This window comes from Camelus ferus, chromosome 5 (assembly GCF_009834535.1).
Source record: "Camelus ferus isolate YT-003-E chromosome 5, BCGSAC_Cfer_1.0, whole genome shotgun sequence".
NCBI classification, from domain to species: domain Eukaryota; kingdom Metazoa; phylum Chordata; class Mammalia; order Artiodactyla; family Camelidae; genus Camelus; species Camelus ferus.
In genome coordinates, this window is record NC_045700.1 from 61,432,659 (window position 1) to 61,452,295 (window position 19,637).

At 34.3% G+C, this 19,637-nt stretch overlaps 1 protein-coding gene and 1 long non-coding RNA gene across 7 annotated transcripts in view; both read right to left on the reverse strand.

Moving 5' to 3' along the window:
* SPAG16 (sperm associated antigen 16) overlaps positions 1-19,637 on the reverse strand; it is a 779,129-nt gene that overhangs the window by 702,161 nt on the left and 57,331 nt on the right. The window lies entirely within an intron of this gene.
* Positions 8,493-17,180, reverse strand: LOC116663715. The gene is made up of 3 exons (XR_004320003.1): positions 16,875-17,180; positions 13,505-13,511; positions 8,493-8,502 (listed from the first exon to the last, which is right to left on the reverse strand). It is a non-coding gene; the product is annotated as an uncharacterized LOC116663715 (long non-coding RNA).

The following is a 19,637-nucleotide window of genomic DNA, read 5'->3' on the forward strand; positions in this document are numbered from 1 at the left end:
CACAGTAGAAACTGAAAATATAGAGGATTTTGCTGGTCAATGATCTTGATTTCAGAGAGTGCACAAAAAAGGATTTAGGAGTCAGGAAGGGGAGGAAGAGATTGGGTCAGAAAAAGTGACACAGGGAATCTTCAGGAAAATTAGAGTTCTGGAATAAATGATGAACTGGGAGTCCAAGACTCCTTATGGGTTTTGAAGAAAAAGGACTGAGGGAGAAAAGACCACAAACATACGTTGCTCAGAATTTCCCCTTTGGCTCCTGCTGACAGAGGTATGATGTCCTGTAGATGAGTGGTCTTATTCTGAGTGCTGGGGCACCCTGTAGTCTCCTGCCAATGATGTCCTGCAGAGGTGTGATCTTATTCCAAGTTTGAGAGCTCCCTCTCCACTCCTGATGATGGAGGCATGGAGTTGGACAGAGGGCTGATCTTGCACTGAACTCATGGGCTCCCTCTTGATTTCTGTTGAAGGAGGCCTCAAAGCCAACAAAGGGACAAGTTATTTATTTTAACTACTTGTAAACACCATTTACAATAGCAAAAATTATAAAGCACTTAGAATTATATTTAACAAAGACATGTACAAGATCTGTGTGGAAAAAGTATAAAAATATTACTGAAAGACATTTTTCAAATATATGTGGAGATAAACCATGTTCATTCATGCAATGAAAGACTCAGTATCATAAAGATGCCAATTACCTCTACATCAATGTATAAAACCAAAGCTATCCTAATAAAAGCCTCAAGAAAAAAATTTTTTTAGGAATTTGGCAAGCCCATTTTAAAATTTATGGAGAACTAAAGAATAGCTAAAATATTTCTGAAGAACAAGAATAAGATTGAGGGACTTGCCCTAAAATATGTTCAAATTTACTTAAAAATGTAGTAATTTTAAAGTATGGTGTACTGTATGATATTAGTTATATGTGGAATCCAAAAAAGTTAAACCTTTAAAAAAAAAACAGCAGGAGGAGTAAAATGATGGTTACCAGGGGATGGAGGAAGTAGAATAAAAGTAATGGTGTTTAAGAATACAAACTTGTAATGAGCAGTAATTAAACCATAGAGATCTAATGTACAGTACAATGAATACAATAATAATATTGTACAATAATAATGTAATGTGATAAATATTGCTATATTGGCAATCAATGTATAATATATAAATATATCAAGTAACACAAGTAACATTCTGTATACCTTAAACTTACACAATGTTACATGTCAAATTTACTCAAAAAAGAAATACGGCACTGACAAAGGAGTAAACAAATTCACCAACGGAACATAAAAGAAAGCCCAAAAGCAAACCCAGGTCTACACAGAACTAGTTAAATGACAGCTGGTAGTCACAAACCATTGGGAAAAAGAAGATCTGTAGAATACATTGTTCTGAGATAGCAATTATCTGAGTGAAACCAAGTGAAACTGGATTCCTACTATACTCCATATTAAAAAGAAAAATTCAATTTTGAAGTAACTGATTTTGAATTCAAATTCAAGGTAGTTTCAATATTACAACTGGAAAGCAAAATTTTATGATGAGACATCCAGTGGAGACAAGATGAAGTAGACTTACCTCTCCCCTAGCTCTTCCTTGCGAAGTACAACTATAAACCATGGAAATAACATGAGACATAACAAAAGCAGAACTCTGAAAGGTGGAAATAGGGATGAACTAGTTCGAGATACCAGGATTCAAGGAATAGCATAGTGGCAGGGTATTTTACCACTCCCTATTGAACAGAAGGTAACTCAGGTCAAATCCCTAAACTAGAAACAAAAGGTAATGTATTCTCTGATTGTAATCAATTCAAACCAGAAATCAGTAACAAAAAGATGAGAGGAAAATCTCTTAAGCACATGAAAATTAAACAACACACTTCTAAATAATCCATAGACCAAAGAGGAAGTCTCAAAGAAGATAAAAATAAAAATACAGAATTGAAAAAAATGAAAGTACAACATATCGAAATATGTGACAAGCAGCTAAAGCAGTGTTGAGACAGCCACTTACGGCACTATATGCGTGTATTACAAAAGAGGAAATGCCTCAAATTAATACATTTCTAACAAAAAAGTAGGAAAAAAAGAATACAAGAAGCCCAAAGCTGTAAGAATTAAAAACAGACTCAATGAAACTGAAAACAAGAAAACAAATCAGAAAATCATTAAACAAAAGTATCTTAAAAAAAAAAGTCAGTAAAATTAATAAAATTCTATCTAGCAAGACTGACAAAAATTCAAAAGGGGAAAAACAAAAATAACAAATACCAAGAATACTGGAATAGAAGATCTCACTATAGATCATGCAGTTATTAAAAGTATAACAAGGGAATATTATAAACAACTTTCTGCTCATAAACTTAAAATTTCAAAAAACACAAACTACCAAAACTCTATTAAAATTAAATAATATGAATAGCCTTACAACCATTAAAAAAAATTGTAATTAAAAGACTCCCAATAAAGAAATCCTCAGTTCCAGATGGTTTCTTTGAAGAAGTCTACCAGATACTTTAAAAAGAATTAACAACTACTCAGCAAGAAAAATAACTATTGACCCATGCAACAGCTTGGAAAACCCTCAAGGGAATTATGCTGAGTGTAAAAGTCGACCCCCAGAAGTTAAATAGTGTACGATTCCATTTAAATAACTATCTTGAAATGACAATATTGTAGTGTTGAAAAAGAGATTAGTGGTTTCAAGGGCTAGGGATTAGGGGGAGTGGAGTAGAGGAAGGTGGATATGACCATAAAAGAGCAACACCAGGGATCTTTCTGGTGATGAAACTGTTCTACACCTTGATTGTGTTAATGCCAATATGGTGATTGTGATATTGTACTTTAGTTTTACAAGATGTTACCACTGAAGGAAAGTAGATAAAGAGTATACAAGATCTCTCTGTATTGTTTCTTACAATTGCATGTGAATCTACAACTATCTCAAAATAAAAAGGTGGTTTTTAAAAAATTACAGAGACATTAGTGGAACACAGAAAAATTTAAATAAATTCTGTAGATTAAATATTAGTATAGTACTGTATTCAAAGTCACTTTCTTGATTTAAAAGTTATACTGTATTTATGTAAGAGAATGTCTATATTTTTGGAATTACAAGCTGAAATATGTGGTAAAGGGTAAAAATAAACAAAAATACTAAAACAAAATACACAAGCAAAGCATTCTGATCTTAGGATAGAAAAGGATCTCTTAAGCAAGAGACAATAAGTGTTACTATAAAATAAAGTATTGACAAATCTGACTACATTGAAATGATGAACATTTTTTCTGGGTTACTTTTTAAAAAATAAAAGTCATATATATTTAAGATATAAAACATGACAAAATAACGAACTTCTATTTATTAAAAGACACCATAAAGAAACAGAAAATACAAGTCACCATCTGGGACAAGATATCTACATTCATGCAACTGATCAAGGAATTAGTATCTAAAATACATTACAAATATTCTTCAAAGGTCATGAACCTAATAGAATAATGGACAAAAGATATGAACTGATGTTCCAAAGATGCAAATACATGAAATGCTTATAAATAAAAGAGAACATGTTCAATTTAATTATTAATCATAAAAATGAAAATTAAGACCCCACGAGGTAATGTATTTTATTCATTAGATTGGCAAAAATAAAGAATCCTGGTAACACCAAGTGCTGGAAAGGATGCAGAGTAATAGGAATTCTACGTGTGGGTTTGTGGATATGTTCAACTAATTTGAAAAATAATACGATATTATCTAGTAAAATCCTCATCTCTTCAGCAATTCCACCCCTAGATTAGCATCCCACAGGAATCTTTGCATATGTACACCTGGAAATGTGTACCAGAATATTCATGACTGCATTATTTATTGGAACAAGGCTTTGAAAACAACTTTAACATCCATTAATAACAGAATATAAAAGTAAATAGTGTGAAATGAATTACAGCCACACACAAAGACATGGAAGAACCCTGGAAACAAAACACCAAAAGAAAACAGCACATTGTATAAGACTACATATGTAGTATATAACTTGCAGTTATGTTATTTATATATATGTAAATAGATATAATTTATATATTTATATGCTACAGTCAAATATACTCATAGTTTACTTAACTTAAAGAAACAGTACTTGGACACATTTATTTTTTAAATTGTGGTATATTTAATCCACAAATCCATAAATTTTCATAGTGGTATTTTAAAATACAGATAATATAGATAATATTATCTGTATTTTATGATACTGACTGAAGTTTTCAGAATGTTATAAAATCTGAAGCTTTTTTCATTGCAATCTCATTTTTGTATTTTCTAAATCATTCATGCTTATGCATAATTCAAAACAAACAGTAGAGCTAAAAACCTGAGAATAATTAGTAATTCTTAATCACTTTTATTCTAATCAACATTTACTTCTTTTTATGTAAAGCAGAATATATTTAGTGTAATAATGTAAGTATTTCTATTTATTTGATTTTCTACTCAGAATTATAAGCAAGTTGGCTTAATCCTTATGTATTTAACATGCTGTGATATTATGAATAAATATTTTGATTAATATATTTCCTCAGGGATTTTTAATGAATTATTTCAACTGTTGAAGACATTCAACATTATTATCAAATTATAGGCATTAAAATTCCCATTTGTACATGGTTTTAGAATTTTTAATACATTTCATATTTCTAAACTCTAAAAATAATGCAAAACTAATTTCTTTTTTTGCAACTCTATGTCTGATAAATAGAATGATTTAACATCCTAATGTAATATTCATAAATATTGGCAAAATGTCAACCAGATCCTTGGTTGGTGCCAGAATCACAATACTTTGGGCAAAAACAATAATAACTTCTTAGCAATATTCAAGGATACTATCCAAAATGCTACTAAACTAGCTCTAATAAGCAAGATATCAGCATGTGAGTGTGTTTATTTGCTCTTGAAGTGCACCAGTAGCATGGCCAACGTGACATAACACAACATGATGACGTACACTCACACATCAGAGTTGAAAAGTACTTTCTCTCCTCTCCACATTTTCATATCATTATATTTAAATTTTATTTTATGTAAACACCAACACATCTTATGACAAAGATATTAAATAAGATTCCATATTTTCATTAAGTGAATGAAAATATAAAATAGCCTCTAAAGAAGTTGAGAGTTGTGCACAATTTTTGTAATCATAGTAATACTTTCAAACATGTGACAGGAAACATGCAAACATTAGAACATCAGAATTATCACCATAATGCTCTAATGTCCATATCTCAGTGTGGATATAATCTGAATCAGAGAAACGATATCTAAATCAGAGAAAACTACTGCTAAATTATTCAAGCCATGATACAGTAAAATGACAAAAATGGTTAAAAAGTAATGAATCTAGAAGTCTTAACAGACTTCCATTTAGTGTTACCCATAGTTAACTCATACAAGGATAAGTTATTAAAGTATTAAATTAAGGCTAAAAAATAGTATCTTTGCTCCAAAAGATATGATATATATATATATACACACAATTTCTAAAGACCTAAAAGAAGTTAGGATAAATGAACAAATATAAAAACTAATCAACAGCATATGAAAACTCATCCAAACTTATGAGAAAGCAGTTATTTTAATATTTATATTGGTTAATAAGCTAGGTTTTGAAAACTCATCTTAAGTAACATGTATTATTGATTAGTGAGCAAAATCAAATGATTAGAAACTAATGTAATTTAAGTTATTAATTGCAATTGAAAGCTACCTTAAAGGAAACACCTAAAATTTAGCTGAAGTTTCCTTGTAATAAGCTCTGAATAATTGTTGCTAATCCCAGCTGTTGACTGGGTAAATAATCTATAATTTTAGTATAGCCTTCTTAATTGCTCCTTTAATAGGATTGTTAAATTTTATTTGAATATAAAGATAATAAAAATATTTCCCAAAATATAATAGTTACTTGTTTCTAAATTTGATATTTAAATATTCAACAATGTAAAATATTTTGAAGATTTTGTTGCATATATTGCAATGTTTCTATATCCTTCTCAACATGTCCTCTGTTCCTACCCATTGGGATAAAAAATATCAATGTTTTCTTGATCATCTCTTTAATACTTAACATGGTTTCCAGCAGAAACAATTTTAGGGGTATTAAAACATTAACCTGTTTACAGACAGAAGCATAACAATCTAGATAGAAGTTTTTCATTTAACAGAGCATGTCTATGTAAGCAACCTAAATATCCTTTAACAGATGACTAGATAAAGAAGCTGTGGTATGTTTATACAATGGAATACTACTCAGCCATAAAAAAGAATAAAATAATGCCATTTGCAGCAACATGGATGGACCTTGAGATGGTCATTCTAAGTGAAGGAAGCCAGAAAGAGAAAGAAAAATACCATATGATATCACTCCTATGTGGAATCTAAAGAAACCCGAAAAGAAAACAAAAGACACTATGAACTCATCTATAAAACAGAAAGACTCACAGACATAGTAAAAAATCTTATAGTTACCAGGAAAGGGGGGGGGGATAAATTTGGGAGTTTGAGATTTACAAATGTAAGCTACTATATATAAAAATAGATTTCAAAAAAAAGTTTTTTCTGTATAGCACAGGGAACCATGTTCAATATCTTGTAATAACCTTTAATAAGAAAAAATATGAAAATGAATATATGTATGTATATGCATGACTGGGACATTGTGCTGTACACCAGAAATTGACACATTCTAACTGACGGTACTTAAATTTAAAAAAAAAAAAAAAAAAAAGAGCATGTCTACACTCTGACCCAGAAGAGACTAGGAATTAAATCAGGCAGCAAAAGGGTGAAAGGGAAGAGTTATCAGTCCCTTATCTTTCCTAATTTTTCCCCACTTTCTTGAAATATTTTCAATGCTGGTTTTTATGTTTGTGTTTGTGTGTGTGTGTGTGTTTCCACTTTTCCTGCATCATCACTGATCACACACAGGTCAGAACACAAGGTGACTGGTAGATTTTTAATATACAAAAAGTAACCTCGCTCCCAATTTAACTCTTCAAGGAGTCATTAAAGCAACAGATATGAGCTACAGTGGATTCCATATGATTCTCTTTTGCCCCCTCTACAATGAAAAATAAACTATGCACCTAATATTACCTTTTAAAGTTATTCAAATCTATATGGAATACCTCTATTTTGTTTCTCTTTAATATATATGTTGATACATTTAAAGTTTCACATGTTTAATCATCAAAGTCTCAATAAAGTAGTAATTCCTTTCTCTTAACTGTGACTTATATGATTGCAATAGACAGTCAATTAATTGTATACTGATTCTTATATCTTTTAGAGTAACATATATTTCACAAACAGAAGGAAATGTTAGAATGTAGTTATCTTCACAAAAACTAATCCATTGACTATTTTAGTAACACACTGATTGGCTTAAAGACATAAGAAAACTGCTTTCCCAGTGTTCATACAATTTGTTTCCTTAATTCAAAAGAAAATAGTTAAACCATAAGAATTAACTTTAGAGTATAATCTCATGTTATGGAAAAATATAGAGAAATTAGTATGGCCTGTCAGGAAGCCAGAAATCTAACTGGCCTGAGAAGTAAAGTTATACAATTGCCTAAGAAAAATTAATCCAGTTTATAAAGGCAAATTTCAGGAAGAGACATTCAGTGAATAGTCCAGAGGGCAGCTAAGGTCGTCCAGGGAGAGCAGCTTTAGAAGAGTGGGAAACAGGAGCAATGAAACAGATGATTTAAAGGTAGTTTTCGAAAGCCCCCCATAATCTCCACCAACCAAAATAAACTTTTAACTTAAGTAAATTTGCTCTGTCGATGAAGCTTCAAGGTAAGTTCCTTAAGACCTTTCCAACCATAGTTTAACCCCTAAGTCTCCCCTCCCAACCCTACCCACCATTTAAAAATTCAGAACCTGCTAATTAATGTGAAAAAGGCATCAATGGGAGATTGGGAGGCACTGGAAGGGTAGAATCGAAGATGATAATGCTATATTATCCAGTGAATGCAGACACTATTAAAAGGCATTTCAAAAATAAAGAAATTCGCCTATTTGTGAAATAAGATGATGATTTGTCAATTATGTTAATTAGGAAGTAATAGTATCTGAAAATGGAAATTCATATAAATAGCTGAAGTATCAGTATAAAGCTACAGTATGGTAACATGTAGGTTGGAAAGCCATCAGCAAAGAAGTTATATTTGAAAACATATTATGAAGTTAGATAAGTCATTTTAGGAAAACCAACTCTATTTAAACATGGCTTTAGTGGAGAAAATTAATGCATTCTGAGTTCCAAAAAGAGTTATAGAATATTACTTAATTTAATTTGAGCCATCTATAGTACTTGTGAAATATTTTCTCTTTTAATGTTTTACTTTGTCAACAAGAACACACTTTGGCAGAAAAGCATGGGGGAAAATATATAGTAGATAGAGATGGTAAGGAGAAATCTGAGAAAATGCACTTGAAAATCTTGCGTCTTCAGAGTTCCCTGAAATTCAGTGGCCTGCACCTCCCTGTTAAAGGCTAGCATGACTTCCTTGACCAAGAGCAATTCAGTCCTCTGCTTTGCAAGAAAATTCATACCCCTCTTACAATACATTCCCCACCTTATCCCTGGACAATTGACCAAAATCCATTTGAGTCACAATATAAACTAGCAAGGGGAGAACTGACTCTATTAAGAGAGAAAAAGAACTACATCCAAAGGAACTGCAAGAATTAGCCAACATGTACCCGTGAGTGCCAAGAGGGCACAATCGGTCTAGATTCTGAGGCTGTTGAGGCAGGAGAGGTAGAACATAAAGTTGGACAAGGGACAGCTTATAAATATGGGAGTACTCTACTATGATATAGGATTAAGGACCCTGGTGTTAATAAGATGTTAGGATGGCTCCTAGAAGCTTCAAAAAGTGATAGCCTAACTCAATAAGGTAGAAATGCCAAAGCTACCATGAAAAATGGTGGGAAAAAAGGATCAGAAGACTCAGAGAAATAAGCATGTGAGAGTGGATATAGCAGTTGAGGCTGAAAAACCCAGGAGATAACCACAAGATGACCAGAGGACACAGCAACCATGACAGCATCAAAGATTGTGCTGGGGGGTGGGGGGGCAACAACATCACTGAGAAACTCAGTTGTGGCTCTCCTCTAGGATGATGGTAGATGTTATTAGAGAACCAGGCTCCCTGAAACCAATGGGGATCATAGAAGCCAGTGATAAGAGAGGTCAGATGGGAGCATGTAAACAGCAGAAGCAAGGTGAGGACAATCATGGGAAAGGGCAGAGTAACTATGAGGAGAGCCTGATCCAGAGAGAGAGCTAGGGAGATAATTAATAGAATGAACATCCTTATAGGCCAGAAACATGGGAAGCCAACAAAGGTACTGCTTGATCTGTATAATCAGAAGAAATTGAGGATGGATTATCAGGATGCTGAGGGTAGCCATCCCATAAAAGTTTGCCATCTCTTGCCGGATTTCTAGACCTGAGCCAGTTCTTACACACTGAACCTACTGATTGAAGAAGAGGCAAGGTCCCTAAGATACAAGGGTCCTACAACACAAAGGCAAGTATATATGATAATTTACTCAGACAACTATATACAGTGGAAGAAGGAATACCCACACATTTTGAGACTATTAAAACAGGGTCTAGCATGGTATTGAAACTCAAAAATTTGCAGTGTTATGATGCTCCCCAGTGGAGCTGAGGAAGATGGAGGCTAGAAAATACAGTATTTGCCCAGGTCTGGCTCAAGAGGAAGGATCCATGAACCCACTTAATGGCCATTTCTTTAGCATCCAAATAAGTAATTTGAAAAGATATACTTGGTAATTGTCAGAACCCCACCATAAACCTGTGACTTGTGGAATAAGGGTTGCCGTAGTTGGAAATGCCAAGTGAAAGGCTCTGAAACTGCTCTCTTCTCTGATCAAGACAACCAAAAATAATATTGCAAACTGGGACAGGGCAAGGGGAGTGTTGGCAGAAATTTGCCAAAGGATGTCGATGTGGCAGTTACCATCATACTCCCATGTAATCCCCTCGTCTAGCTCCTGTAAAAAATTTTGTATATTAGGTACCCAGATGAGTCTGTTTCATAGAAACAGAAAGTAGAAGTGTGGTTTACAGGGGCTGAGAAGAGGGGACAATATGGAGTGACTGTTTAATGGGCGCAGAATTACAGTCTGAGAAAATGAAAAAGTTCTGTCAGTAGGTGGTATGATGGTTTCACAACAACGTGAATGTACTTAACACCAGTGAACCAGATAATTAAAAATGGTTAAGATGGTAAATTTTATGTTTTGTACATTTTATCACAAGAAAAACAATCAGGTGCTATCCTAGTTAAACTTAACACACACACACACAGAGATCCCAGAGGATGACAGACCACTGCAAACTCAATCAAGTAGTAGCCTAAATTGCAACTGCAGCTATCCTGCCTGATGTATCTTTGCAGGAGAAGGTTAACATGTCCTCAAGTAAATAGTGTGCAGTCATTGAGCTAAAAACGTATTCTTTTTTTGTCCTATCAGAAAGTAGGATCAGAAGCAGTATGTACTCACTTGGAACAGACAACAGAATATGTTTACACTCTTGTCCAAATTAACATTTGCACCCACAGTCAGGAAGATCATCTGAAGGGATTTTTACTAGCTAGAAATATCACAGAACATCACTTGCACTATATTATGTTAATCAGAATAGATGAACAAGATAGTTTCTGATCCTTAGAGCGGGTTGATGCAAACAGGACAAAAATCCATGACCCACATTTTTGACTGTCTATAGATGTGCTTAAGGAAAGATACAGTTTTCAGATGTCAGGAGAATGTAAGGTCCTATAACAGAAACATACAGCTACCTCTGGGGAACTCATTCAGGCCTTATATCTACTCATGAGTACACACCACTACTCACTGATCTATATGATCTTTAAATACACTGATTAAAATCTGAAACCTTTTGAACAAGTGAAAAATTTATTTGACATCCAACTCAATCCATAAGACCCTTAAATTCTTGTTTGCATTTCATTATGAAAAGCCTAGGGACAAGTAGAGAAAGAAGTTAGATCAACACAGGTCAGCAAGGTACTCTGGACTCTGAACCTTAGCATCATGGTGAGGAGATATATTTTTATCATATTTTATGATAACAAGAATAACATCAACAACATTAAAAATATAATACCTTTGCATTTACATAATGTTTTTATAATTTACAAAGCACTTGCACATATATTACCCAGTATATCAGCTCGCTTTGAAAGTAGACTGCCCAGCCCAGCACAAGAGAGATCAGAGCAGAATCTTACTATATAAATATTATTCAAGAATTAAACTGAGCACACAGAAAATATTCAGATGCAAAATTAAGAATATCATCTAAGGATCTGGAATGTGTGAGCTGTGCCTATGTGGCATCTTCACTGGAACAGATTAACACATCCTCTAGTACTTGTTACCAGGCTACTGATTTGGTGACTGTCTTCTCAATTCCCATCAGTAGAGATTTAAAAAAAAGAAAAAAAAGTTGCCTTTGCATGGCAAAGACAGTTAACTCCCTTCCCTCAGGGCCATATAAGTTCTTCTATTTTCCATCAAATTATAGTACTCTTGATTATCTTTACATTCCACTGTGCTAATGAAATCACCCTGAATGCATGTGGTGAACAGGAAGTGGCAAGAACCCTGGATGTCTTAATAAGACACATGTGTGCCAGAGAAGAAACAGACACTAAGAAAATTCTGAGGACTACAGCATGTTGAGATAGTGCTTCTAAATAAAAGGCAAGTTGCTGCTTACTGTATCCTCCTTACTGAAGAAAAAACATAGTTTAAATGATGTTTGGACCAAGTGAAAGTTTGTAACAGGTCTAGGGTATGATGCAAGACATCGTATCATACCTGTCCCTTAGGTCTTATGGCCCAGCAAATCCAATGTGCTCTAAGTATCTATGGAAAATAAGGATGCTGTAAGGAAATCTACAAAAAACTCCAATAGGAGAACTACAGTACTGACCTCTAGATTTCTAGAGAAGTCACGTTATCTATGTCGATCACTATTCCTATCTATTCTCCTTTAAAGAGTCAGCTCCCAGTATGTTTCTGAGCTCTGGCAGAGTCTGAGGACTTATAATACCAAGTGACTGTATAACCTGAGTTGCTTATCATGAACCAGGAATGCTATCTGTTCTCAAAGCTAATGAACTGGATATGCAAAAACAGTTCACCTTAAGAAGTAATAATTATATTGAAATTGTGCTTGAGCACATCAGAAAGGCATGAGCAAACTGCATGAGCAGGTAGCTTAGAATCTCAAATTTCTACTCCTGTTTCAATGCCACATGTTCTTCTACTAAATCTCTGACTTTATTAGAAGTTCACCATGACCAGGTAACTGAGATATTTTTAAAAATCTAGCCTACTGTCTAAATGGGCTCGCACAATATGCCTTCCCTGCTACCAAAGGCCAGTCACTGGATTGTAACTCTGCCAAAGAGGCCCCCATGCTGATTTGGCCCAAGAAGCTATAATGTCGAATCTGAAGACTATGCACAGGCTCAGCAACTTCCCCTAAAGCAAAGCTGATCTGGCTCAGTGCTAAATGTCCAGCTTGCCAACAGGAGAAGCCAACATGGAACCCTTGTTACGGCACCTTACCACGGGAAACCAGCCTGCCACCTGGTGGTAGACATTAGCTTGATCTCTCCCATTTTGGAGGGATTACTGTTTTGTTTTCACTGGCCATTTATGTATTCATATTTATCATGCAGGGTTCACTCAGGAAAACAAAAATCTGACTCTAAATTACCTTCTATGTCTCCTCCACAGGGACAGCAGCCACAACAAGGGCAATTCTTTTACCTCAGACATTTCAGAAACAATTAGATATTAACTTTGAGTGAATTCCCTTTGCTAGAAACACAAGAACACCATCTGACTGCCAAACTAGAGGCTTATGATAGCCTCATGATAAATGGTATTTTGGCTTAAGGCTGTTTCACAGTAAGCCCAGTGGGTTGGTGGACGCATCCCCTGGTTAGTTCCTCAGTTTCTGATTGTGTACCGGGAATAGCCATATATTAGTCAATTAGTTCCATTTCCTCACTGGCTCACTGATTTATGAAGTAAGGGCTACTATGGCAGGAAGGGTCAAGTGAAAGCCCCAGGCCTTCCCACCCCCACCAAGAAAGTAAACTAGCGACTAAATCACAGTTCTGTGGGAGTTATATAAATTAGTGCCACAATGAAGTATTTGAAAGATATAAAGGACAGATACCCATCACACCCTCATTAACTACCAGTTTGGCCTATACAGAAAATTTACGGATCTTAGAAAATGAATGTGAATTACCATAGAATTAATAAGGTGTAGTCCACAATGGTAACTACTATTTCTGACTGGATATTTGCCTTCATTGTTCTGAATGTACCACAATCCACACATACTTACAAATTCCCTCTTTCGTTGTCATGAAGTATCCCCACAATTCATGCTTATGTCCAGAATATGCATTTTACAGTAAATATGTTCATGGGCTAATACCCACAGATTCAATGATAGCTCATCCCCCAGAAACAGATGGCCTGACAGAATAGTGGAATAGCTTTTTAAAAATTCAGTTACAGTGTTAGCATAAAAACACCTGCAAAGTTGTTCTCACATAGTCATGGAAACCAAAGGTTCACAGAAATAGAAGTAGCCCCTCTAACTATTAGGTCTAATAACCAACCTGCAAAGATCCTGCTTCCTGCCCCAACAATAGGCTCTGCTACTAGATGGCCTCATTCAAAAAGGAAGAATGTTTCTATTGTGGCACATACAGAAGGCACCATCAAATTATAAGTTAACTCTGCCATCTAGTGATTCAGGTATCTCTGTGACAGTCTGGCACTCTTTGATAGAATTGCTGCTAAATGGTGGATTTAAAAAGGACTTTCTGGAACATAGCCAAAAATCTGGGGCGCATCTTAGTACTTCCATGTTAACTAGTAAACATCGATGGAAAACTACAATGATCCAAGATAGCAGGACTAATAAATACTCAGACCCTTCAGGATTAAAGATATGCATCAACTCACCATACAAAGAATTCCAGTCAGTGCTGGCTAAGCAAAACACAAACCCTGATGAGCATTAAAGGAAGAAAGAAGCATAGCAAATACATGTCAGGACTGGAAATAGACTGTTCAGCTCTGAATATTTTTGTTACATATATATTAATGATTTTTTTTTCTAATCCCTCTCCTAGTGTTAGAAGTTCCTTCTGCCATACCACGTATCCCTTCAATGTTTCCAGCTACTACTAGACAGTCCCTGACTTTACAGTCCTCCAACCAGATGGACCCAGTTCCTGGATTCTGGCAACAAAGTTCTCCCATTGTGCCTCCAACACAAAAAGTATCCTGCCATTGCCAATCTCTGAGTTGTCTGCCTGTCCCCTATTTGACATCTTAGTGCTTCTATTAACTACGTAACCAATTCCATGTATTAAAGCTATTTTATTCAAACGATCTAAAGTAGTTCTTTTCTGACTTAAACCCTAAATGTTTTTCTGTCTTTGTCAGAATGCAAAGCAAAACAACAGGAACAGTCATTTAACAACTGCTTTTAAAATTACAAAAGTGAACAAAACATTCCTCCTACCCTATTTCTCCTTCACCTTTATACAAAGGATACATGATAAAGCTTTCGTATGTAGACTAAAACCCAAGAAATCGATCCCTAATGAAAGCAGGTAAACTGCCTTGAGAGACCTACACATATGTGTTGGGACTGGAGGGAAAAATAAAGCTTGGAGTGACACTAGAGCACCCCTGCCCCTGACACACGCACGCAAGATCTACCACCTTTCCATGGGAGAGAATGACAGGCTATGAGAGTGGGGTGTAGGAAAGGAAAGGCAGACTCAGTAAAATATACTTATGTGTTTTAACTGGACAGTTCCATAATTTCTCTATTTGGCCACTGTTGGTGCTGCAGCCTGCCCAGGTTTCCTGTCTGCTCTGCTCCAAAGTCCCTGGCAGCTGACTCGCTCACCCACTTATTGAAAGCCCACACTCAGCCTTCACACATCCTTCAACGTACAAGAAACTCATACCAGTTTGGAGTTCTGATTATGAAACAGAACTGAATTATCTGTAACTACTGACTTGAACCAATTTTATTGCCTAATCGAGTCTCTAATTCATGAATTTGAATTTTCAACCAAGCATCCCGAGTCATATGAAGAAGCAATAATAATAAAACACAAAGTAAGATAAGGATGAAGACAAGCAGAAATAAACTTGGAAATGAAGAATCAAATTTTCAAAATAACAAATTCAACACATTGTTAGTGATAAACTGGATAAAGCCAATTCATAAGCAGTAAGTTAAGGAGGCAAAGATGAAAAGATATATCAGGATGCAAAATAGATGGCTATATTCTGTAGAAATTTGACAACTCCTAAAAAAGGAGAAAAATACTTAAAAGATAATAGGGAATAGAAAGACAAGGCTGTTTCTTCACAAAAACACCAGGATTCAACACTTCCTATATTCCAATGGAAATATTAGACCATTTTCAAAAATTTTTAAAGATTTAACTAAAAACAGTTGACAATTTTAAACTTTTCATAAAATTAAAGACATAAGAGGGTTAAGAGAATAGATATGAAGAATATGTGTGAGGAGGATTTCTTCAGAGTAAGCCCTCATGTGAGTCCTGCAATTGCTTTTAAAAACAACTCAGAGGGTAGCATGACAGGGAAAAGAGATCCAAGAAGACAGAAACTATGAAGGGTACCACTAGGGAGAATATGGAGGCTGACCCAAGGGGAGGCACTGCTCCAGAGAAGGAAGTTCCTTAGAGAAGTTGGTAGGGGATTCTGAAGAGCCATGATAGTGCCCATAAGGACAATGGCTTTCCATATGTGCCAGGTTTCAAGAATCCTAAGTCATCATAAAGTAGTTAGAGTCAAAGACTATCTTTTCTATTCTCCTTACAGCTCTTTTTCCAATTTCAACCTTACCAGTTAACAAACTAGAATAAAAGGGGGAAAAAAAAACAATTACAAGTAATAAATGAATTCTTTAAAGTCACAAGATACAAGATTAATATACAGAATTATGTTGCTTTTTTTTACACTAATAATTAACTATCAGAAAAAGAAAGCAAGGAAATAATCCCATTTAAAAATCACATCAAAAAGAATAAAATACTGGGAACAAACTTAACCAAGGAAGTATAAGACCTATACTCTGAAAAGTATAAAGCACTGATAAAGGAATTTGTAAACGATATAAAGAAGAAAAAAGATAGACCATGTTCGTGGATTGAAAGTTAATATTGTTTAAATGTCCATACTACTCAAAGCAATCTATAATTTTAATCCAATTCTTATCAAAATCCCCATGAGTATTTTTCACAGAACTAGAACTAATATTCCTAAAATTTATATGGAACCACAAAAGACTCCAAATTGCTAAGGTAAACCTGAGGAAAAAAAAAAAGCTGGAGGTATCACACTGTCTGACTCCAGACTATATTACAAAGCTACTTAATTAACTAGCATGGAACCGGCACAAAAACAGACATATAGATCAATGGAACAGAATAGAGAGCTCACAAATAAACCCTCACATCTATGGTCAATTAATCTGTGATAAAGGAAGCAAGAATATGCAATGGAGAAAAGGTAGTCTCTTCAATAGTGGTGCTTGGAAAGCTGGACAGCTACATGTAAAGAAATGAAATCAGAGCATTTTTTCACACCATCTATAACAATAAACTCAAAATTGATTAAAGACCTAAATGTAAGTCCTGAAACCATAAAACTACTAGAAGAGAAGATAGGCAGAACACTCTTTTATATAAATCATAGCTATGTTTTCTTGGATCTGTCTCCAAAGGCAACAGAAATAAAAGTAAAAATAAACAATTGAGACCTAATGAAATTTAAAAGTTTTGCACAACAAAGGAAATCACTGACAAAATGAAAAGACAATCTACAGAATGGGAGAAAATATTTGCAAATGGTATGACTGATAGGGGTTAATAACCAAAATGATACAATTCATTATCAAAAGAGCAACAATCCAGTTAAAAAATGAACAGAAGACATGAATAGACGTTTTTCCAATGAAGACATACAGATGGCCAACAGGCACATGAAAAGATACTCAACATCTCTAATCATCAGGGAAATGCAAATCAAAACCACAATGAGATATCAACTCACACCTGTCAGAATGGCTATCATCAAAAAGAACACAAATAAAAATGTGAGGATATGGGGAATAGGGAACCCATACACTGTTGGTGGGAATGTAAATTAGTGCAGCAATTATGGAAAACAGAATGAAGGTTACTCAGAAAGGTAAAAACAGAACTTCCATATGACCCAGCAATTCCACTACTGGGCATATATAGAAAAGGAAAACACTAATTTGAAAAGATACATGTACCCCAGTGTTCACAGCAGCATTGTTAACAATAGCCAAGATATGGAAGCAACCCTGGTGTCCATCAACACATAAATGGAGTACACACACACACATATATATATACCCACACACAATGGAATATTACTCAGCCATAAAAAGAATGAAAATCTGTCATTTGCAACACTGTGCATGGACCGAGAAAGTATCATTATTAGTGAAATAAGTCAGACAGAGAAAGACAAAACCTCTATATTACCACTTACATGTGGAATCTGAAAAATAAAGCCAGTAAATGTGTTATATACAAAACAGAAACAGACTCCCAAATATATAGGACAAACAAGTGGTTGCCAATGGGCTGAGGGAAAGGCAGAGGATCAAGATAGGTGTATGGGGTTAAATGATATAAACTACTATGTGTAAATAGATAAGCAACAAGGATATATTGTATAGCACAGAAAAAGTTAGCCATTATTTTATAATAACTTTTACTGGAGTATAATCTATAAAAACATTGAATCACTATGTTGTACACTTGAAACTAATGTAATATTTTAAATCAACTATGCTTCAATTTTAAAAGAGGTAAATTGTGACAGTGAAAACATAATGAAGGTAAAAGGGTAGCATTTTTATATGCAACTGAAGTTAAGTTGCTATCAATACAAATGGACTGTTAAATTTATGTTTATATATAAGTGTCATGGTAACCACAAAGCATAAACTTACAATATATTCACAGCAGATAAAGACAAAAGAATCAGAGTATACCATCATGAAACTCACCATTTCACAAAGGTAGGCAGCAATAGAAGGTAAAAGGAAGAATTGAACTACACAATCAGAAAGCAAATGAAAAAGAGTCATTAGTAAATCCTTACCTGTCAATAATTACTCTAAATGTAAACAGATTGAATTTTCCAGTCAAAAGGCACATAGTGGATCAATGGGTTAAAAAAAAAAAAAAAAACCAAGACCTAACTATATACTCCCTATGAAAGATTCATCTAAGCTTTAAAGACACACATATGCTCAAAGCAAAGGGATACAAAAAGATATTCCATGCAAATAAAAATCCAAATAAAAGTGGGGTTATACTGATATGGAACAAAATGGAATTTAAGTCAAAAACAGTAGCAAGAGATAAAGAAAATCATTATATAATGATAAAGGGGTCAACTCATCAAGAAGATATAACAATGGCAAATATATACACATCCAACAATGCAGCACCTACATATGTTAAGCAAAAATTAATAGATCTGAAGGAAGAAATGCAAAACAAAACAATAAGGTACTTCCCTATTCCATTTTCAGAAACAGATAGATCAACCAGACAGAAAATCAACAAGGAAATGTCAGACTTTAATCACACTTTGGACCAAAAGGGCCTAACAGATATACAGTTTATCCAAAAGTGGCAGAATATACATTCTTCTCAAGTGCATAAGAAACATTCCCTAGGATAGATTATATGATAGCACATAAAACAAGTCTTAGTAACTTTAAGAAGATTCAAATCATACCAAGTATCTTTTCAGATCACAATAACATGAAACTAGAAATCAACAAGAGGAAAGCTGGAAAATTTACAAACATGTGGAAACTCAACAACACACTCCTGCAACCAATGGATCAAAGAAGAAATCAAAAGCCAAATTAAAAAAAAAAATCTTGAAACAATGGAAATGGAAACACAATGCACCAAAACCTATGGGATTTTTTAAAAGCAGTTCTTAGAAGTTTACAGCAGTAAGTACATATATTAAGATTAAAAAAGATCTCAAATAATCAACCTCACTTTACACCTCAAGGAACTAGAAAAAGAGGAACAAAATAAGCCCAAAGTTAGCAGAAGGAAAGAAATAACAGGATCAGAGAAGGAATTAAAAAAAATAGAAACAGAAAAATAATAGAAAAGATCAAAACTAAGAGCTGTTTTTTGAAAAAATAAACAAAACTGATATTTTCAGCTAGACTACCTTAAAAAAAGAGAAGACAACTAAAATCAGAAATTAAAATTGATAATGCAGAAATATATAGGATGATAAGAGACTACTATGAAAAATTATAATCCAAAAAGTGGTACAACCTAGAAGTAATGGATAAATTTCAAGAAACATAAAACCTAGCAAGAGTGAATCATGAAGAAATCAGA